The sequence below is a fragment of the Gouania willdenowi genome, chromosome 6 (genome assembly GCF_900634775.1).
Source record: "Gouania willdenowi chromosome 6, fGouWil2.1, whole genome shotgun sequence".
In the NCBI taxonomy this organism is placed as follows: Eukaryota; Metazoa; Chordata; class Actinopteri; order Blenniiformes; family Gobiesocidae; genus Gouania; species Gouania willdenowi.
Window position 1 is genome coordinate 4,360,872 of NC_041049.1, and position 24,998 is coordinate 4,385,869.

Below are 24,998 nucleotides of genomic sequence, written 5' to 3' on the forward strand. Positions count from 1 at the left end.
TGGGGTAATGACCACGCTATGACTACCTAGAGGACTATAATCAGGTTAAACACCTCAGAAAATGACCCGACACATCATTGTCCCCCATACGCCACCAATGGAAGCTAATGTGGGTCGTCCAGGGTCATTTCCTGCTTTTGTGGCGCTCGGTGCGGAGAGTTGACCCATGCTGATAGGTCGAGATAGTTTGAGTGTTGCAACATTTGTTAGGAACAGGGTTGGGTGTTATTGTTATCTTTAAACCTTATTCTGGTTATTATTATTCCTCCGTTTTCATCCTACTACTCCCTAATTTTTCAAGTTTGGTGTCAAAATGTTCAAATATTTTCTGGCCTTCATGCTATATATTAGCTTTTTTCTAACTTTACAACTTTTTAAACTATTTAACTTGTTTCAACCTTATTGCTAATGTTCAGCTCATGCTATGTTAATGCAAATTCTAGGTTTGTGCTATTGTTCGGCTATTGTTTTTTTTTTTTTTTTTTTTTTTTTTTTTTTTTTTACCTTGTCTGCACATGCTGTCGAAGGTTAACACTACAAGAAGTGCAATCTTTTAACAGCAATGCATATTTTATTATTGCAATTAAATAAATTTATTTATTTCATTGCATAATTGTGACCATCACCAGCCCTCCCTAGGGAAGGGTAAGAAATACTTTATTAAAGGGAGGATGTAAAAAAAGAGAGGGCAGTGTTACACCAAGGTGAGGGGTTGGAGGGGGGTGGGGAAGTTAACAGGGAAGAGGGATACAAGATAGGATATGGAATGAGTGGGGAATAGTTGTTAGGTTCCAAGTGATGCGATGTGAAATTGTGGTTGTGTATATTGTGCAGTTTGGTGACCAGTGTGCGGTTTAGGAATAATAGTGGTGGCTGTGAACAGAGGAAGAGGTGAGTGGAAATTCCATAAAACAGGTATTTGGGAACAAGGTGTCTAAGGTTGAGCCCAGTATGAGTGTTATCCCACAGCCCAAGGCCAGTGCATACATGACAAATGTATTTCCAAGAACCGCCACTGCAAAACCCACGAGCCGCCCCCGGGCCCGAAGAAGCAGTCAGGCCAGCAGCGAGAGCGGGCAGCCTAAGGGCCCCCGGCGACCACCCCACGGCCAAGCAGCCCCCCGCACGACCCCAAGGTCCCAAGCCGAGAGGCAGCCATCGCCCCCCCCATACACACCCGAGAAAGCCCCAAGGAGCCAAGGACCCAGCGCACCACGCCACCGATCCCACCCCCAACCCCCAGACCCCCCACCCCACCGACCCCCCCCCCCCACACACACCCCCGCGCCCAACCCCCCGAGGGGAGGGCCCAGAGAACTCCCTGCCCGAGGCCCCAGCGGAGGAACCGAAGCCCACGCCCAGCAGACGACCAGAGCCGCGCCGAACGGGCAGCCGGCGGGCACCCGCCGGCGAGCCCAGAGCCAGCAGGGGCCCGACCCCAGGCCAGAAGGACCCGGAATGGATGCAGCACCAGGAGCAGCCCGCCCAGGGAGGACGACCACACCCCAAGCCGCATAAGGCACCAGGGGGCCGCTGGGAGTCCCCCCGCCGGCCCCCAGGCACCCCAACCTAGCCCCCCTTGTTCGGCTATTGTTAATGCTAGGCTAATACTGTTACTAGGCTAATGCTAATGCTAGGGTGATGCTAATGTTAATGCTAGGTTAATCTTAATGTTAATGCTAGGTTAATCTTAATGCTAATGCTATTGTTAGGCTATTGCTAACTCTAGGTTAATGCTAATACTAAGCTAATGATAATGCTTGTAGTGCTAATGTTAGGCTATTGCTAATTTTAGGTTAATAATTTTATTGAAAGGCTAATGCTAGCGTTAATTCAATTCAATTAAACTTTATTTGTATAGCGCAATTTTCAACAAAGTCATCTCAATGCGCTTATCAAAATATAAAATTCATAATACGAAAGAAAAAAACCCAACAAGATCCACATGAACAAGCATTTAGTGACAGTGGGAAGAAACAACTCCAGCAGAACCAGGTTTAGAGGTGGCAGCCATCTGCGTAGACTGGTTGGGGTTAGTGGACATAAGGACCAACAGAACAGGATAGAGAGATAGAACATCAGAGTGTCCCAGACTAGTTGAGCCATGAACCACAGATCAGGAACTGCCATCATCAGCTTCACGACACCTGAAACAGAGCAGAGAGAGAAGAACGAGGAGAAGACACTGACTGCAGAACAACATGATACATTATTATCAAGCCTTGGCCTTGGGCCTCACTCCCAGTGGCCTAGTCAATACTTATTGTAAAAGTGACAAATCTCTTCCCGTTTATTGGTAAGCTAACAGCGACTCCAAGGTCTGTAAATGCGACTGTTCACAGACGAGCCCATGTCCGCTCTAGAGGTTGGGTTATGTTATGTTATGATTCAGTCCTGTTTATGCGAACTGTAAATCATAACCATCAGAATTTGAATCTCTTCCCATTTATTGAACCACTAATTTACTTTAATTACACAAGTTAAGTATAGGGCCCTATAAAATCCACGTTAACGGAATCGCAGGCGGAATTAAATGGATAGAATTGGCATGAGATGCGTCACTGTGAGGCAAGAAACAGTTTTTTTTTAATGGGGACATGTTTACGGGGAGCGCTCATTAGGTGCACCGCCCTCCCCCTTCCGTCTTGGCTGCATTAAACACCGTCTAAACCGCCTGAAACCCCGTCTAAACTGCCAAAAAACTACGCAAATCATCACTAACTCCTTAATACAGAGCCGACCAGTGCCTGCTTAACTCTGCTGTGCCTGTGAAACTGTGTTAACATCTCATCAAAGCTACAGAAGATCTGTGGGAAAAGTTGTGTCGTGTTGTGGACGAGACCATCGATGTCAGGGTCACGCACTGAAATGTTTATTTATCATATGCAGTTTAACTTTCTAGTTTTCGTAAAACAAGTTCATTCGGAATCCGTGTACCCTTTGTTCTTTGCAGCCGTCAACACACACGGAAGTTGATCACAAAAAACGAGGAGCACTAGTAGATTCATTACACCACCTCTGGTTCCACATATCACGTGCATGTTTTATATAACATTCATTTTTTGGTTTTGATTTATTTATGTATTTATAACGTTTCAATTCACCAGTAATGTGACTTATGCATTGCTTCTTTTTATGTCTGGACCGGGAGCAAAAGTCACCAGTTTATCTGGATACTATTAGGACCATAACACTGTTGGGTAAAGTTGTCAGATATTCACAGATTCAGAGTTCAGAGCATCAATAACTCTTTGACGAAATGTCATTGACACACACATTACGTCTCTGCCATCAGTGTGAGGTGGAAAACATGATGCAAGATCAATTTTATCAAACGCAGCAGAATAAAAGTCCGTCTGTCGGTCGTTCTGTGTGGTGAGGTTAAAACATGAAGCTCTCGTCTTAGTTTCCTCGTAAATATCCGACTATCACACAAACAGAACCAGATTTAATTTTAAAACGAAGAAAAGCTGCTTGTCTGGTTTTTGGTTTTTCCAATTTCCTGTTTCCTGTTTTAGATTAATAAAACAAAAAAAAGGGTACACAGGTTATTTTGCTTGTTAAGCAGCACTGATATATGTCCATGTTTACAGAGAAGTTGATAATACTAGCACTGAAATGAGTATTTTCTGCATTCATTTTGTTTTTAATGATTTAAAGTTAATTTGCACAAACTTCATTAACAATATATTGGTGAAGCATCATTTAGTATTAGTCTTCCCTTCCCTGTGTATTATACACTGTGTTTTACTTGGCTGACATTTATGTGAAATTGATTGAAAAGGTTTTGTAATTCCTGTGAAATGCAGTCAATAAATTCTGAATTTCTTCAGTGACCCAGATATCGTAATGTATCGTGGATGAATTTCCTGCGACATATGGCTTATCCCTGTATCGCCGTGTCATGATAATATCGTTATTGTAGGCAAAAATATCGTGATATATCGTATCGTGAGGTACCTGGCGATACCCAGCCCTATAAGTTATTTATTTCAGGCTCTGTAATTGTGATTAATTGTAACTGAACTTTAGTAATTCAGAGGGGGGGTGAGGATGGAGCCGAGAGCTGCTCTTCCTTCCTCCCACCTGTCTATCGGACTTGGATACGCCTCTTTCAGGATTTATCCACACGCAGCAGGGCCAGGAACGCTCCTCCTTAGTGATTCTAGCATCATCAGGATAGAATCACTCGTCTCAAAGACTTCTCAGCTGTCAATCACCTACTTTAGCTCGTATGACATGAATAATAAGAGTTGGAACAGGAGTCTGGGTTGGTTTTCATTGGCTCACATTTACCTGTTTAAGAAAAGGAGATGATTTTAAAAGGGATTTATTGAGGTCACTAGATATGAGTATTGACGATAATCGTGATATTACAATAAAGACATTTTAATATTTGACCATTCATCATGACACAGAATATTCAGTCGCTTAGTGACGGCAAATAGTCGGAAGTGGCTGCTGACGATTAGCCTGGCAAGAGCCAGATTGATGTGTAGCCCCTCCCTGTAACTCGAGTTCTCCACATGGATCTGGGTCTGTGTCTGGTGAATCCTTTCAGAACAAGGGAGGGTCACGAACAGAATGCTTGAAGCTGATTGGGCGAAGCGCCTGTCCACCATGATTTGTTCGAGCCAGTCACACGGAAACAAATGATGATGTCATCATCTGCATCCGCTTTGCCGTCTTTACTGTCCAAAAATGCACAAAACGCTTATCGCTGTTTCTCTTTCAAAAGAAAATGCTGGATTCTTCTAAAACTGAGTTTATAGCAGCTTCCACACGTTCATCCTCCTGCCTCGACATCTTTCTGTTTTGATTCGGAGCTATGCTAATAGCGGTAGTCCAGCTCGTTCCTCTTCCCGCACCAGTTTTGCTTCGGCGCTTTAGGGCATCCCGCCCTAAATCACAACACTGCCTCATGATTGGTTTGAATCTGTTCGGTTCGGTTTGGAAAGTCAAAGGCGGTAACAGTACAAGATGGATTCTGGTGTTTGTGAATCCGTCTTGCAGGCAAGGTTAGCTATGAATGACAGCGTCACACTTTATTCTACCAACAAAGAAGAAAGAGTTAGGTTTCGTTAAGAAAGGTTTCGTTAAGTCAAGTTGGACAACACACCAGTTTGTATAAGACATGACAAGCTAAGGTATTTGCTGAAGAGGGAAATGATATGAACAAACAGTCACACTCAGAGAGCGCAAACCTTCGCCAAGTGTTAAATCTTCCTCTTTCCAGATATTAGCAGTTATCTAGATCAGTGATCCTGATCATGGTGCCATCGTCATTCACTCCTAAAAGTAGTGATGCACCGAAATTCTGACCACCGCAAATTTTGGGCCGAAACACTTTCCTCTTCGAAAAAAGGTGACCGAAACAGGATGTTTTGATGATGCTAGCGGTAGGCGCGCACCTGTCTGGAAACGCGCTAACTTGTCCGTGGACTGACGGAGCAGCTGTATTTCAATACATCTGAGCAGAATTGAAGTATATACTGTCTATGTAAGTACGTACGTATATAAGTATGACTGATGAGCGTTCCCACTGAAGTATACTCCCAAGTTTCCCAAGATGCATTTGGAACCTACAACGATAAAAACCCGAATCACATTGAGGCTAAATATCTCTGTTGATTCTCCACCATTTGAAAGTTCTGAAAACATTTAAAGTGAGAGAAAGTGACCAAGTAGAATATCAACATGTGCTCATTTGATCTATAAAACTGCTACTGACAAAACTTCCTGTTAACTTCAAAACAAGAGCCTGTTTAAGAAAAGAGAAGAGATGCTTTTGTTTTGAAAAGGATGTGTTTGATTTTTACATTTCGCTTGCAATACATCATGGGACGGTTGAGTATGACAAGTGTGCCCACCGTGCATACTCAAAAAATGTCTCCATATAGTATTTTTCCATACTATCTAATGTGAACGCATTGCGTACAAATTTTGACGTCAGACTTAGTATGAGTACTACGTTAGTAAGCCATAGATTCAGTAGTTCCTCCTGTTTCCTCACAGGTGTTTCTCATTCCTTGATTACTTTCTCTGCACTATTTAAGTTGTGCTTGTTCACTGTGTGTTTGCTTGGCACTAGATATTTAGATTTTATTTACCTCCCTCATCATGTTTTAATTTCTTTTAAAGTATTTTAGGTCAAACACTTTTTTTAAAGACAGAATAAAAAAGCTGAGTCATGGCTGTTGAAGGAGCTGAGCCTCCTGACCTCAGCTTTAATAACATCCTCGAGGGGTTCTGCTTGTGTAACGGGAAATTACATCTCTTTGTCAACCCCTTTTCTCGACCTTTTGTGAGGTTTTTGTGACGCTGCGACGGCGGTCAGCGGCACGTTATTATATTTCAGTGTTGTTAATGAAGCGAGGGCTGAAAATACAGCAGCCGCCGTCTAGGAAAGTGAAGGACAAAGTGTCAGAACCGTCTCTTACGAAGATGAATTGCGACACTAATTTCCTTATTCTAATCTCACAGTTTGTAATAAATTTCAGTTGAATTAATCACTGGTGTCAGCCAAAAAAAGATTAAATCTAGGATACGAGGGGGGTTGTCACAAAGTTTTACGCCTTTTAACTAACTTCATTATAAAAGGATGAAGTCCTAATGGGAGAAGGACTACGGCTGTAGTTCTCAACCTTAGGTTTGGGTCCCCATTTGGGGTCACAAGACACTGGGAGGGGGTCGCCAGATGCCTTCAAGAAACTTAAGAATATTTTTTGAACAATTTGAGCAAATTTTTGCTTATTTTTATCCTTTTTCTCCAACTACACCAGACTTGCCATATTTTAACCTATTTTCATCACTTGCCATATTTTTGCTCCATTTAATGCATTTTGGCGACATTGCTCCCATTTCTTCCACTTCTTCATCAAATTTAAATCCCTTTTCTGTACATTTTTCCCACCTAATGTCACATATGTTGACCCATATTTCACGCTTATTTTGCCAATTTATCCACATTCATTATATGTCACGCCCATTATTTGCCAGTTTAAGCTAATTGTTCCTATTTTTAAGCTAATTTTGACTTTTATAGACTTTTTCGCTCCGTTTTTTGGCCACTCTACCTTGGAACTCGTAACCAATTTCTGTGGTTTTTAAAAATCCCATTTCACCACCTTTTCCACCTTTTTTGGTCACTTTCAACCCATTTTATTTTTCTGATTAAAACAAGGATTTACATCTTTAATAAGAAGTTTATTTTCTTTTTCTGCACATACACCAAACTTAACTTATTTTAACCATTACTCCCATTTCTGACACTTCTCCATCAAATTTCAATGCCTTTTCTGTAAATTCTTTCTATTTTCAAGACATTTTTGCCACTTGTAAATCATTTTCCGCCATTTCTGGTCACTTTTAACTGATTTCATTTCTGATTAAAACAAGGATTTACATCTATAAGATGACTATATACTATGGCGCAATAAATACTAAACTTCCTGGATAACAGTGGATATTATTCAGATGAATAAATAAATGTGGTTATCACAGATTCATAGAACAATGGACCATCATTTTACTGACTTTATGGATGGACCCCAAAAATCTCTCCCCTTTATTCCCCCTTATAGATGGTCCTGTCTCCACATGACTGTTCTTCAATGTTCATGTCTGTGTTCAACCACCTTCAGCTACAGTGGAGGGTCCACTCACTTGAGTCAATAATACCTGATTCAACAAGTTTGAACAAGTCTGAAATTAAATTACTTTGTCGTCAATCAAACGGAGTGAAAATGATTAAAATACGATATTTATTTTCTGTCTCTGGCCCAAACTGAAGGAATTACATTTGTCAGCGTCTGCTGTTCTTTGCGGCTCCGACGGCAAAGACGGCTGCCAAGATGTTCGCCGGAGCATTTGCAGCGTCTAGTTACTTTCTCTCTTTTCTTACATTTTGCCACCGCTCATAAGCTCATTAACACTGGTGGAAAAGCTCACACAGACTCTCACACACACACACACACACACGCACACTGAAGCATATTTCTGCAAAGCTGGAGACATCCACACATCTCCTCTCCTCCTCTGCTCAGCAGAAGGAAACAAACACTAAGACTTGTTTAACTTGCAGATTGATGCACCGTGTTTCAGGCAGCGCATAAGCTAATGTTTTTAAAATATTTCACCGCTGTCACCCTGAGTAATGTTTGTCTCCTGCAGCTTCACAGTGGGATCCACGGACCACATGTGGCCTAGGTTTAGTTACATGTGGTCGTCAGACAGTGTAAACACACAGAAAATCACAAACAGTAAAAAATACACTAAAACTAAGACTAAAAATACACAAACATGCAACAAAAATACACAAAATTACCCCAAAAACATATAGAATTACTAAAGAAATAAACTAAAGAACAACAAAACTAATACTAATAATAAGACTACAAAAATAAACATAAATGACTCCAGAAACACAAAATATATACAAAATTGTGGAAAATGCAAAGATACACTAGTTTACTCAAAAGACAACTGCAAATACATACAAAAATAACTGGGAAAAAAGACACAACCACACCAAAAATACACAAGACACCAAAAGACTCCGGAAATACAAAATTACAACAAAAAAAAAAAAACACAAAAATGACTCCAAAAACAACACAACTCTGTATTATTTCCTGTATTAATGCTCATTAATTTACAATGATAAAATAAATAAAGAGCATACAAAATAACTGAAAAATACACAAAAAGACAACAGATGTTCACTCCATAAGCACACAAGACTACAAATATATGACAAATAAGCAAAATGAGAGATAAATAAAAATATACCACAATCCAAAAACACAAAGGACAAGGAAAACACACAGAAATGTTTGTTCTTTCCCGTATCAATGATTGTTATTCTAATGCTGACGTGGATGTTAATTATGTGGCCCTCAGATCAGATACAATCACATTTTTGTGGCCCCTATGTTATAAAAGTTGCTCATCTCTGCTGTAGAATATTAGATGGAGAATAAATGAATATAAATGAAGAAACACACGAAGCTTTTCTTAGTGTTTGTTTCACTATTTTACACAATCATTTCTATCAGATTTACCAGAAAATCTTATGTTCCAATTCATTTTAAGGTGGTGATTCTAACTAAGGCTGATTAATACATACAGTATGTAATGAATGAGTGGTGGAGGGACTCTTTATGTTATTACTGCTCTTTGTGATGCTGAATATAAAAAGCTGTAGGATGGGTAGAACATCATTACACTGAGTTGTGATGGGATCACATCCGATACGTCTCAACCTCCCACTCACTTTGCATCCAACGTGAGACTCTTCTTCTGCACAATAGCAGATTGAAACCAAGGCGTAGCGATGATAAACTGGTTCTCCTCCTGTGCCCTGGCTCTCCCAGGACATGCAGCGCTGCTTACTGACTGTTTCTATCCTAAAGTAGATTAATGGGAAATAATGAGAAAGGGAAAGCAATCGTGTTGATTTCAATCCAACAGAGATAAGCCTAATGGTTTTCTCTTTATTTGGATATATTTACTTTCAATGCTAATGTGTCTCTGTATTTTAATTTAGAAACATCGACAAATAACTAATTAACATAAATCACTGCTTCCATTTGCAAAACGTTTCAATGCTGTCCTCATCATCCCTGATATAAGCCTTAAAATGTTTTACTAATATAGCACAAGCAAAGCAGTTTTTGTACAATTTAGCTCAGTCAAAATGTTCTCAGGGCTAGAAATTTAAAAAAATGCATTGATTAACATGTGTTAAACTACTTGTAAAGTACTGCAATGGTTAAAGTCCTACTTGGAGGAGGGAAGGAAGTTGTGTTGTTGGAATCTGACAGATTACCAATGTCCTGTGGGGTTCCTCAGGGCTCTGTTCTTGGACCTCTTCTGTTTAGCCTTTATATGCTTCCTTTAGGACTCATTCTACAGAACTGTAAGGTTGATTATCAGAGCTACGCAGATGACACACAACTATATCTATCACTGAACCCAGATGACTATGGTCCCATAGAGGTGTTGTGTGACTGCTTAGAAAAAGTAAACTGCTGGATGAGTAAGAACTTCCTTCAACTAAACCATGACAAGACGGAGGTGATTTGTTTTGCATGTTTTTTACCATTTTCTTGCCATATTGTTGCTCCATTTAATGCATTTTTGCTACATTACTTCCATTTCTGCTACTTCTCTATCACATTTCAATGCCTTTTCTGCACATTTTTTCCCACTTTCAAGACATTTCAGCACTTATAAATATTTTCCATCACTTTTCCACTTAATGTCACATATGTTGACCCATTATTGTCACTTTTAACCTCTTTTAACTATATTTCATGCTTATTTTAGCCAGTTTAACCACATTCACAATTTGCCATGCCAATTATTTGCCAGTTTAAACTAATTGTTCCTACTTTTTAAATTACATTACCTCCAACCCCCCTCCCCCGATTTCTGCCACTTTTACGCCAATATTGACACTTTGAACCCTTTTTACCACTTTTTCTCTCAGTTTTTGGCCACTCTAATTTTTAATCAATTTCTGTGGTTTATAAAATTCCATTTCACCATTTTTGGTAATTTTGAACTCATTTTATTTGTGATTAAAACAAGGATTTATATCTTTATGACTATATATTATTGCACAAATAATAATAAACTTCCTGGATAACAGTAGATATTATTCAGATAAATAAATAAATGTGGTTATCACAGATTCATGGAACAATGGACCATAATATTACTGACTTTATTCCCCTTATAGATGGCCCTGTCTCCACATGTTGAGAACCACTGCTTTAGATTGCCTGCTGTTATTGTCAGGTTTTAAAAGCTGTATCTTATCTTACCCTAACGAAAGAAAAGCAGTATTGTTTCCTCTTCATGTGAAACCAGTTGTGAGGTGGGAATGAATCACTCTGTAAAGCTGAATCTATCCCAGGATTTTCCACTCTCTACTTTACACCCCTGGGAGTTACATGTAATAAGGTAGAACACATCGCTACCCTGACCTCACTATTCTCAGACTATTCTCACACACGACTTTGCTGCACATTTATCCGACAGCACTCAGAAACTCTACAGATATTTATTATCATCATTTTACTTTGTCCAGCAAACTCTGCTTTTCTGCCTACAGCTGCTTTTTAATTTCACTCTCTATCTGATTTATTCATTCCCTCAGTCACGAACATTACCATCCACACACGTACATACAGTATATCATGCATGCCAAAGAGAAAAGGTACACTTTCCTTTCTTGGAGGTTTGAGGTGAGCATTGGGCTTCAGAGGTTTGACGACCAGGTTCCAGACAGGTGAAGACAAAGCTGCACGCTCATTGATTTGATTTTTCTGCCACGCTCCAACATAAATAGGCCATGTTATTATGCACGCACACACTCTGATGAGCACTAACTCCAGGGGCTCGCTCACGTAAAATAGAGCAAAAATGTCAAAACTCAAGACGGGGAATGTTGGATGTAAGTGTTAAGGTGGCATTTATTTTTATTAAGTAAAACATTTGAGTTCTTGTGATGGATATTTTTACCTCAGTAGATTCTCTGTGAAATGTAAGCAAGTGACATAAACTTGGAATTGCACTAATCTAGTCTTTTTGCTTTGTTAGCATGTAAGATAGTCCTGAATTATCTAATTATCTATCTATAAAGCAAAAAAGGTCTGCGTGCGTGCGTGCGTGCGTGCGTGCGTGCGTGCGTGTGTGTGTACAAAAATCATTGTCAAGGCCTCAAAGATCAGGGGTTCTTAACCTTTGGGTCAGGACCCCATTTGGAATTGCGACACTCCATAAAGGGGTCGCCAGATGCCTTCAAGAAACTAAAAATATGTTCTGAACAATTTGAGCCCATTTTTGCTTATTTTTTACCTTTTTTCTGCAACTACACCAAACCTGCCATATTTTAACCTATTTCCATCACTTTTTTGTACCATGTTTGATGCATTTTTGTGACATTACTCCCATTTCTGCCATTTCTCCATCAAATTTCAATGCCTTTTCTGCATATTTTTTCCACTTTTAAGTCTTTTTTGACTTATAAACCTTTTCCACCACTTTTCCACCTAATGTTGCATATGTTGACCCATTATTGTGCTATAAAACGGAAATTAAAAAAAAAAAAAACACAAAAAATTACAATTTACTCAGTAATGGTTTTGTGTAGAAATGTTTGCTTTACTTCTTTTAAAACGTACTTTACTCATTGGCTGCTTGTTTACATGAAAATAGCTTGTGCAGCCCTTCGGACGGTGAAAACTCGCAGCAGTTTTGTAAACAAGGTTTACTTACCCAACCACACATCCAACCTGCGTGCGAGAAGGAGAAAAGGAACTGAGCCTCTGATGTCAGGTATTGATATAGACTTCCGTAATATACACCAGAAGGGGCACACGTGACTTTTTTGTTATTCATTTCTCGACCTGCACATGCGCAAGAATGATCTTCCGGTGCTTAAATCACCACCTCTGGCGGTCAATCGTGATTCATAGAACTTTAGTTACAGTCGTAACTTTCACGATCCTCAGTTTCAGGGTTAAATCCTTTGCTTCACAGCAGTCATTGAGTATGACAGGGACTCAGGTTTAATTCAACAACTGCAACGTTTATTTTGCCAATCATTCAAAACAGCAAATGGCTTATAATCGATCTGCACATACGCTCCCTCACTCCACACATGGAAGTGTACTCTCATCCGACGCTAACGGCTATGCTAACGGCAGTTCGCATCAGAAACGTGTCCTTTTTGCTTTAGCTGGTGTTGGGCACAGAACCTCCTCACGGACATTTCAGAGGATTTAGAGACTCCTAAGTGTTGTAGAGCTAAAGATATCTCTGAATGTGTAACGCTTCACTTCCTGGTCATGTACTTTGGCAAATCGGTGATGGAGAAAACGAATAAAGGTGTTCGTTTTCCATTTTTTGTTTTCTGTACCGAAGCAAAAGAGCTTGAATTTGAAAAACAAGGCGTTTTCCGTTTTTTCATTTTGGTTTTGGAAAAAAATTTGTTTTTCATGTTTTTGTTACATAATGAAAAATGAATGAACGAATACGCGGATTCCACCCCTGTTAGCTACGCTCAACATGCATTTGCTTAGATTTTCACATTCAAGAAAACATGTCATTTCCCGTCATATCACGATGTATTTAAGTGTTTTTCGCTCAACGCTGAGTGAACAGATGAGCTTCCTTTTTTTTTTTGTTCATTTTTAAAGAAGAGAATTGGCTGCAGACTCAGTCACTGTTTGGTGTTTAAATAGGTTTTTGAGCTTCAGTCGACTACGTGCGGCGCTAAGATAAGCAAACACATTGCAGCGTGTGGCTTGGTTATCTGCCAGAGAACACATTCACAAACATACATTTCAATGAGCCTTTGACAAATGAGTAAACTGAAATACCTCTGAACACGGTTTCCTCTATTTCTTTAAATATGTGTTTTTATTAGAGTGGTGATTGTTCTCTTGGATCTGATTCGCTGTCACATGTACCCCTCACATGTGCAGGCATGAACACATGGTGATTAAAACAATCCAAAGACAAGGATCATGAATTAGTCTTTAGAAGTCTTCGGGGACACAAATGCGTATCAACTCATTTACATTTACCCCCCCCCCCCCCCCCTTTGCCATAAATAAGCAGCAGCATGATATAAATTTTTCACACTTTCTCTGTGTTGGGTTTTGCCCCATTTTGAATGCAAAATAAATACTACGAGGAGAAGTGCAGATCATAGCCCTCTGTGTACACTTATATACATGTCAGGATTATGATATAAAGCTGCAGCCCGCCCACCCCATGGATGTGCACATGTTCACGAGTGCTGGCTGTAAATGCTCGGTGTCGTAGTGAAAAACGAAATCGTGTTATAGTGTTTGTGTCTTGCCATTTGTTTTTTGTTTTTTTTTCCATTTATGTAGGTCAGCTCTATATATAGATAGAACAATACACATTATGACTTCCTGTACACATGACGACTTAAAAAAAACACTTAAAACAATGACAAAAACACAAAAATGTACTTTGAAAACACACAAAATGACCATAGAACACAAAAATGACAAATAAACACTTAAAACACCAACAAAAACATTAAATGACTTTAATAAACTGTGGTAAAAGTGTCTCATTTCTGTTATAGACGTTCACTTAGTAAATCTGACATGGCCAATAATCATATCTTTTATCTGTCGGCTCAAATATTAATACAAATGTACTAGAACTACTCTGACAATGAAGGCTAGTGAGACGATGCTATATGTTGATTAGCATTTGTTAACTTAATAGCAACTTTTCTTTAGGTAAGTATTGATTGAACGAGTGGCCCTCAGTCTAATTTTGTTCGGCCCCCAAAACAAAATTGTAATTTATGAAGTTGAAAGTCATACAAAGAACACACAAAACTTCAGAAACACAGAAAACGACAGCCAAATGTGCAAAATATCAAGAAAAGTACAAAAAGTAACAACAAAAAGATAAAAAAAAAAAAAAAAAACATTACCACTTAAACTCACAAAAAAAACAACATATACAAAAGGATTTCAAAGACACACGAAAATACACAAAATGACAACAAGAACAGAAAAAATATAACAAAAACACACATAATGACTTGAAAAACACACAAACAGACAACAAAATTTGCCATATTGACAAGAAAATCGAAAAAAATGAATTTCAAGCGTGTGTTAATGCTCAGATTGGTCACTCGTCTAAATGCTGACAGAAATGCTGATAATGTGGCCCTCAGATTAGAGAATCACATTGTTGTGGCCCCTGTTGTGATATAAGTTGCCCATCCCTGATGTAGAACATTAAAATATGACAATAGTTGCTGTTAGCAAAACAATGTTGCACAGCAGAAGCTAATTGGTGATTCTTCCTTCAAAGAAACACTCACACAAAGAGCAGACCGCCACATTGGCCCCACCCTCAACTTTAGATGAAATAAATAGCGTCCTATATGCTGAAAAATGGGGTACATGTCAGGATTATAGAGCGTGCAGCCCGCCCACCCCATGTATGTGTGTGTGTGTTCACATCAGTAATTATGAGCCACACAAAAGCTTCTAAAAGTGTTCGACTTCATTCAGCCGTCATTAGCTTCTGGAAAAAGAGACAAATTAACCCGAGGGGTTTCAGCAGGTGGGAGGAAGGCTAACACGTGATGAATGAATCACTTTGTGTTTGTCATACCCGCCTTTTCATTGTGTGTGTGTGTGTGTGTGTGTGTGTGTGTGTGTGTGTGTGTGTGTGTGTGTGTGTGTTAAAGCGTCCTCCAGTCCTCATCATAAAGGCTTTTTATTTCCGTCCCTCCCGCCCTGTGGCGTTTCAAAGTGTTGCATATGCTGGAATGTGATTAAGCATATTTAATTAAAGGCACAGTCAGATGGTCCTGCTGGTGATTCTGTGCTGCTGAATGTTTAATAGTTTACGCTATGGACACTAATGCATATCAACGGGTGGCGGCTGTAAATGCTCGGTGTCGTAGTGAAAAACTAAAGCGTGAGTGAGATATCGAGTGTTTGTGTCTTGTCGTTTTTTTTTATTTTTTCATTTATGTAGGTCGGCTCTATATATAAAGGACATTACATTACATTAACATGACGTACTATACGCACAATGGCTTTAAAAATGCGTAAAATGAGAACAAAAATGCAAAAAATGACTTAAAAACACAAAGTAACTTACATACAAACACTTAAAATGAGAACAAAAACACAAAACAACAATAAAAACACGTGAAATGACTTAAGAACACACTAAATGATCTGAAAACACACATAACATGACTTTAAAAACACATAAAAAGACAACAAAAGCACACAAAATGACTTAAAAACAAATAATGAATGCAAACTCTTGTATTGTAATCTTGTAAAAAGTACATATAAACACTTTAATTAACAAAAACACAAAAATGTGTTTTAAAAACACACAAATCAACTATAGAACACACAAAATGACTTGAAAATGCATAAAATGGCTTAAGAACAAATTCCTCTTATTTTGTGTTAAACATTGATTCTGTTGCTCCTATGTGTGTCTGTTGGCATGGTATTTGATGGTATTTCATGCATGATGTTGCATTTTTTGTGTGTGTCTTTTCCTGTTTTATCTTTGGGATGAACGAGCAGCTGTCTGAGTTTTGTGAATGCTTTTATGGTGGTATTTATTTTGTGCTTCCTCGTTGCTGGTGGTATTGGTTGTGTTATGCCTCAGATGTGTGGTATTTCACACCTAATGTGGCACTAATCAGTTTTAAGTACAACGCTAAGAAACGTCTTCTGTTTACACGTACCACGTCATGTTTACATGGAGAGAATAGTGGTCATGTGACCAGGTATGTCACTTCCTGTGATGTGTATTTGCGGAAAAAGTGTTTCCGTGGCGATTTCAAAATCGAAACGTCTAAAAGAGGAAGGCGTAAAAATTTTTCAGCAATAATTCAGTGTTTTTTCGAAATTTCCATCACCAGTTTTTATTGCACTATTATGATTTTGCGCATTTGCGAGGGTAATGGAAACGCAGCACTGTCAGTGGGGCCAGCGTCTCTTTGTCTTTTGATTGTGTATGCAGACATTAGTTGACCTTGACTCTAAGGGCTGGGTCGGTCGGGCTGGGATGAGAAGCGGGGATGTGCTCACGCCGTGGCTGGAGGAGGATCCGCCATAGCTACTCTCCTCTCCACGCCACTGGAGGCCTAGCGCTCAACCCTCCTTGCTGCATCGGTGGCGCTCCCCCCATACTCAGTGGCCTCTGGGTGAACGGGGGACGGGCGACCCGGCGTGCACGGGACTGGTGTCCGGCACCCTGTTGGAAGGCGGGCCGGCGGAGGGGGCCGGGTCTCTGCCGCGTTTTTTTTTGCCTCCTCAGAAGTAGTTTTAAACTTTTTTCTTGCCTTGGCCATGACCAGGAGTCGAACAGGCGGAAAAATACTAGCAAATAGTCAGTATTTCAAGAGGGAAGCTTCGCTCAGAGCATTGATACTATCAGCGCTTTATATTGGCCTGAGAATCATTTAAAATAACTCATATGGGTCAAATCTTTAGGTCAAAAAGTCTGCTGTGTGCCTTTAAGGAGTGAGATTAGCTGAGACTGGTTTTAAGGCCACAATGATCCGTCTCTATTTGTAGAAACTACTGGAATCGACTTTTGGGCGTCAACAAATCCACTTCTTTTTGGATTACGAGCTGTCAGACCTTTATCTGTGAGTTATTGAGAGTTATTCCTCACCTGAACACGACAATCATCCATCCATCCACCCATCCATCCATCGTGTGTCTCTCTGCATCCATCCTAGTTAAGCTGCTTACTGTTCCTCTGTCCTCCATCCATCCATCCATCCATTCATCCATCCATTCCCGTGGCTCAGCCTTTTTGACAGAGCGCTCCTATACATATATTATTCATTTGATTAGCTCCCTCTAATCGCCCCCCACAAGTGTAAGAAATGAATCATTGTAGAAATCCCGTCTTTTCCTTCCTAATCTCACATTGTCGTGCTGCTGTTTTTGGTAAGATGAGAAACGGCTTCTTTACTTTACACTTTAGAGCCAGAAATCAATTAGCCTATTTATTCAGCCCCAGTCAGTGAGTTTTATGACGGCCAATAAAAAGCCAATTGAAAATGTAAAAGCACGAGATGTAAAATGTGACGAGTGGAGGCTTTTCTCCTCTCCATCCTCCACTGAGGCTCACTAACCCCAGCACTATTACGCTCTATAGGAAGAGCTGGATAATTACACGGCTGAAAGTGGCTGTAATGAACACTGTGAAAAGGATCTAATTAGAGTTTGTGCAGCTCCGGCTGCAGCGATCTGTGATGGAGGGATTATTTGTGACGGTGGAACTTGATCACGCCATTGGCTGAGGCGGGCGGCTTGTGGGAGGGGCTTAGTGACAGTGAGACACTGAGGAGTTCTAAGACACTTATTATTACACGTAATGGCGTTTTCTCTCATTCAGAGGTTCACAACCTTTTGTGGATCGTGACCCCATTTTTTACATCACAAATTTCTAGCGACCCCCAAAAACTTTTTGAATAACCTGGATTTGTGCACACATTGACAAGATGTGTCAGCTCACATATTTTTATACTGTATTTTATTTATTAATTTATTTTATTTTCTTTATACTGTAATTTATTTATTGCTTTATTTCATTTTCTTTATACTTTATTTTCTTTATTAATTTATTTTCTTTATACTGTATTTTATTTATTAATTCATTTTATTTTTTTTATACTGTATTTTCTTTATTAATTTCTTTTCTTTATACTGTATTTTATTTATTAATTTATTTTATTTTATTTACACTGTATTTTATTTATTAATTTATTTATTTTTTATACTGTATTTTCTTTATTAATTTATTTTCTTTTATTTATACTGTATTTTATTTGTTAATTTATTTTATTTTCTTTATACTGTATTTTATTTATTAGTTTATTTTATTTTCTTTATACTGTATTTTATTTAAACTAAATGCATATTTGAGAAAGGGAAAGTACAACATACAGTTGTGTGACATTGTGTTTTGTGTTTTAATTTGAAAACAGAATAATAATTTTAAAACAAATTAAATATTAAAATTCAGTAATTAATTTGATCAATTACTAGACATTTTAGGCGACCCCACATGGGGTCATGACCCCACATGGGGTCATGACTCCATGGTTGAAAAATACTGCTTTATTTTTTTAAATATTTTTTATTGAGTATTTTATTTAGTTTTATATGAATTAATCTAAAAAAAGACAGATTTTATAAAGACAATGACTAAAACATTAACGTTTCATTGATTTTATTTGTTTTCAATCTTAAAATTGTACAGTATATATCCCCAATAGGCAGAAAAAAATAATATATAGAAAATGACTAAAGATATTATGTTATATTATTAATTTTAATTTTAAAATGATTTAAATAATAATAATAAATCCTAAGAAGCAGAAAAAATGTAATAAAAATAAGGAATAATACATATAAATTTATCTAAATGTTTTCTAAACAGATTTATTTTCTTCTTTTTTTAATAAAAGTTAACAAACTAGATCATATTTTCAATAATTGTATAATTTGTATTGTTTAATTTATTTTAAATGAGGCAGAAAAGATAGATAGAATAACTATCATGACTAAAACATTTCTTCAATTTAATTTATTTTCATTCTTAACATTTTATATATCCTCCACAATAGGCAGAAAGAAAAAACAATACATAAAAAACTACTAAAATATATATTTTAATTACTCATTTTAAATAATTTAATTCCAAAAAGGCAGAAAAAATAAATGAAAAATAATGAGTAATGCATATAAAATGTATTTTATTTTTATTTTTTTTCAGTGAACAAACAACATATCTCAAATAAATGTGTTAATTTTTCTCATTTGGGTATTAAATAAATTTTTTTTATTCAATCTAGTGAAAGTGTCTCTGATCACAATGATCTATTAGTATTCATGAGGTTAACAGTTTGATTTGTCACTTTATTTAATTTAGTCCAACATTCCTGTTGCTGTTTTGTCCTCACGTTCACCTTCAGAGCCAGATTATCCAAACACAGCCTTCATGATTATTTATGGAAACACTTCTCACACGCCGTCGGTCGGAATTATTCAAGACGCTTTCAGGAAGTATTTTAGGAGCAGTCGTTGCCTGTTAAAATTCTAATTATTATTCATTATTCATGGCTTTATATCAACGATGAAAGCTCCCCAACACTTATACCACCTGAAGAGTTGGTTTCCTCCACGATGAGGTCACGTTCCCAAAGTGATGCACACCATGGAGGATCCAGGAGAAGGTTTGTGTGACAGACAGATTTGAACTACACGATGTGACAATCCTTCACGCTTCCACTGCATCTTCTTCTACTCATGGTGTGATTTGGTGCTTTAGATAAATAACTGTCACCCTTTGTTTCTGGTTTAACCATTGATCATCATCAATGGTGTCACTTCACCTGCTACAACCATGTAGAGCAGATACTGTATGAGCAACTGGTGGTCCCTTGGTCTAATGTTGAGTGGGTCCTGAAATTAAAGGCACAAAATGACAGAAAAATTCTAAAAACTGCAAAAATACAAAAAAAAAAATAAACATAAACAAAAGGACAACAATAAACAAAATTACACACAAAATTATAGAAAAATATATTTTTTTAAAACTGCAAAAACACAAAAGAAATGACTCTAAAACATTGGAAAATATCTAAGAATACACAAATGGACAACAACAATAAACAAAATTATACAAAAATTCAGAAAATGACAAAAAAAAAACAATTTTAAAACAGCAGAAACACAAAAAATGTATGACTAAAAAACATGAAATTATAGAAAAATTAACAAAAGGACAACAACAATAAACAAAAAAAGAAAACAAAAATACACAAAATGACAACAGATGCAACAAACACATGACTTCAAATAGATAACTTAATAATAGATAAAATAATAACAAAACAATGCAAAGTATAGAATTAACACAAAAAATACACATGAATTCAAAAACACAACAAAGGACACAAAAATAAACACAAAAACATTTGTTTGTTTTTATTGATGATCAGATCAAAGATGATCATTATTCTAAATGACATGAATGTTGATAATGTGGCCCTCAAATCAGTAAATCACACTTTTGTGGCCCTTGCTGTGATAAGTTGCCCATCTGTTTATAATGGAAATATAAACCCCGTCATCCCTGAATATTACGACAAAACAATAAATGATGGGATTTTAACGACTTCATTTACTACAAAGCACAATTATTATTTTCTTTTTAGTTCATGTTCAGATAAACTGTACATAGTGAAGAGCTGGTGTTGTATCAACTTAGATTATTTAAGGTTTTTGATTGAAACGCTGCACATGGACTATTAAAGCGATTATTTCTCTGTGTTGCATCATCATCTGTTAGTCATATATTATCATTAAACTTCCTTTTGTTGTGAAAGTCTGTGTCAGATCAAGTTCAAACTCTTCCTTCATTCCGTTAAATAAATTGAATAAATTGAGCATTTCCCTTGATTTGAGGCCTGGAATGTGGTGTCAAGTTTGCTTATTATGAATAAACTCGTTTTTGTCAGTCGTGACTTTAAAAAAATGAGCTAATTATAGCCACTTACATCATCTGTGTCTTTTCCTTTTAATCAAAGGATACAATTTTGGGTTATTTAATGGTATTTAGTGTCCATTTACTGCTAAGATTTAAAAAAAAAGGTGCCGCCACACGTCCTTGGACGCAGAAATATGACGTTTATCGCATTTTGATGACTTGTAGATCGGATAGAATGTGATACTGGATGTTCAGACAGCGTCGCATTGAGAAATATCAGATATATATTAGATTTAGAAGCACTTATGAACGTAGCCTGGGTCAGATTAATGCCACTACTCATACTAACGTACTACTCATACTAAAGTACTACTCATACTAATGTACTACTCATACTAACGTACTACACATACTAACGTACTACTCATACTAAAGTACTACTCATACTAATGTACTACTCATACTAACGTACTACACATACTAACGTACTACTCATACTAACGTACTACTCATACTAATGTACTACACATACTAACGTACTACACATACTAACGTACTACACATACTAACGTACTACTCATACTAATGTACTACACATACTAACGTACTACTCATACTAACGTACTACTCATACTAATGTACTACACATACTAACGTACTACTCATACTAACGTACTACTCATACTAATGTACTACACATACTAACGTACTACTCATACTAACGTACTACACATACTAATGTACTACACATACTAACGTACTACTCATACTAATGTACTACACATACTAACGTACTACTCATACTAACGTACTACACATACTAATGTACTACTCATACTAACGTACTACTCACTAACGTACTACTCATACTAACGTACTACACATACTAACGTACTACTCATACTAACGTACTACTCATACTAACGTACTACTCATACTAACGTACTACTCATACTAAGGTACTACACATACTAACGTACTACACATACTAACGTACTACTCATACTAATGTACTACTTATATTAACGTACTACTCATACTAACGTACTACACATACTAACGTACTACTCATACTAACGTACTACACATACTAACGTACTACACATACTAACATACTACTCATACTAATGTACTACTTATATTAAAGTACTACTCATACTAATGTACTACTCATACTAACTCATACTTTCATGCTGTTCTGAGACGTAGTGAAAGCAGCGACTCCTAAAGCGATATTTTAATACAAAATAAGCTGTAAACAAATAAATATCTTGATATAGGAGATGCTGTATTTTTCTATATCACCAAAATGGAAATTTTGATATATCTTGAATCTCAATATATCGCCCAGCCCTACTTACATTTTTATAAATCTATTTAGAAGATATGCTTTATCTTATTGCAGTGGTTCTCAAACTTTTTTAGCTCAAGTACCCCTTTGTCTTATTTCTAAATCCAAGCCCCCCCTTTTGTCCAACTACAACATTTTGCTTAGAAAACTATTTAAAAACAACACATTTACTGCATTTTAGTTGAATATTTCACAAAGTGTAAGTATAGAAATACAGTTGTTTATGAGTCAAAGTTGTTTTAATAATAATAATAAAAAAAAAGAAAAGTAATTCAAAAATCTATTCATACTCCAGGCGACCCACATGGGGTCCCGACCCCAAGGTTGAAAAGCACTGATTTAGTGGCTCCTGAATAGATTTATTTCTATAGTTTTTTATCATTTCCAGTCATCCAATGCCTGGGGTGGAACAAGCCTGACACTTTATTTGTAAATGTTCTACTCTGTTTCTCTTTGAAGTACCCCCTGTAGTGCTATTGCGTACCCCCATTAGAGAAACACTGTAGTACACAGTATATACTCATTGACTTTGTTGAATATAGTTCATTAGTGTGGCATTTCCAACACAGTCTTTATTTGATAAAGAAAATAAACGTTTTAAAGCACTGTATGTATACCATATGCTATACCTTATAGGTGTGTGCGTGCGTGCGTGTGCGTGTGTAGGTCAGGATGTGAAGGCTGAGTGAGCGATAGCTTAGCCTGTGCATTAAAAGGCCAGGAGGTCTCAGTGAGAGATGATTACCACCTCACAGTGATGGAGGTCCCAGCTCGGTGTGGATGACACACAGATTGTGTGGATAGACGGGGGGCTGTGGCCCCAACTGGGCGGAGGAGGATTAAGCTGACACAGCAGAACCAGTGATTACTCAACACACACACACATGGGCCAAACATCCAAACACATGACATCAGCTTTCTCTTTTCATACCTGCTAATGGCTGCTACGTGTGTCCTCTCTGGATCTGGATCTCCTACGTGGATCTCAGATGGTGTTCTGGTGTTTTTCCTCCTCCTTCAAACCTTCTCCACACACACACACACACGCACACACACTCCTGCACTCTCTGGATTTGATGGATGAGGAAGTTTAGACCTTTTTTTCAGTGGATGAAGGAGAAGGAAAACAACGTGAGATTAAACAGAAGATAGTGATTCTCTGTGATGGCGGCGTCACTGATGACGTCTCGTATGTGAGTGAGGCTTGTTTTACACTGTATATCTTTAATCTTTGTGGGCGGTGCCTCCCACTGTACGTGTTCACATTGTTTTGATCTAAATGGGTTTAAACTCAATATCAGGACAAAAGGGTGAATTCATTTCATATTTCTCTGCTGGAGAAAATCAAACAAGATTAGGTTTGTCTATTTTTTGCTGCACATTCAGCCACTGTTTTTATGATGAAAAATATTGTGGAAACGTGTGATAATGTCCCTAAACATGGAGGTGTCATTAACATTTTTGGTAACACTTTATTTGAAGTTTTATACATAAGGCTGTAGGGATGTAACGATTAATCGTAAGGCAGTTAAAAATCCATTCATAGGTATCACGGTTCATATCGATACTCTGAAAATTGAATCGTAGTACTTTTTATATATATATATATTTATCCTTCTCTTGTCCAGAAGCGTAGGCGGCAGGAGGAATTGCCTACTACTCTTAAACATGTTCATAAATGATTCCTTACCCCAGGGGTCTGCAACCTGCGGCTCTGGAGCCTCATGTGGCTCTTTGACTCTTTTGCAGTGGCTCCCTATAGGTTTAAAAGAATAAAAAATAATTAATTGTTATTTTTCTTACAGAGGGTATAGATGATTGATGACATTAACTTCAAATACAATTATGATAAAACAATTTGTTAAGCTAAAAAATAAATCACATTGTGCAATAACTCTGCCACCTTCCTACTTCATCAACCAACAACTTTCCTGCACCTGTGGCTAACCATACATTTTAAGATAACTAAACTAACAAAAACACTATTCTGGAATAAAATAGAGATTTTATTTGTTTGGGGAAAGATTTATTTAATTGCCAACATGTCGGCTTAATATGCATGCTTGATATGTTGCAAGAAATGAGCAATTGGCATGTGACATCACATGATCATGTGTTATCAAATTCAAGTTATTTTTTGTAACCCTTTCAATCCATTAACTCAACATTATTCTATACTATTTTAAGTGTTTAGAATTTTAAACACTATATTTTCTTCATTGAGAAGGTATTTTTTTGGCTCTAGAAGGATTTTAATCCAGGTGAGATTAGACAAAATGGCTCCTTTCAGAGTAAAGGTTGCAGACCCCTGACTTACCCCTTTAACACCGAAATAATATTATGTGAATATCTGTAAAAGTCAGGTTTTTCTATTAGCTCTGTCTGCTAGCGCATAGCATCTCTTCTTCACTGCAAGAATATCTGCATGCCAACCGACCACTGGTTTACCAGCGCCGTCTGCTGGTCCAAACTAATATTTGACGGAAATACAGTACACTGACTGTTTTTTTAAAGTCCAATTGTTAAGGCACAAAATAAATTTTCAGAAAAAGAACTATTATGCAATTTTGCATTGTTTACTATAGAACCA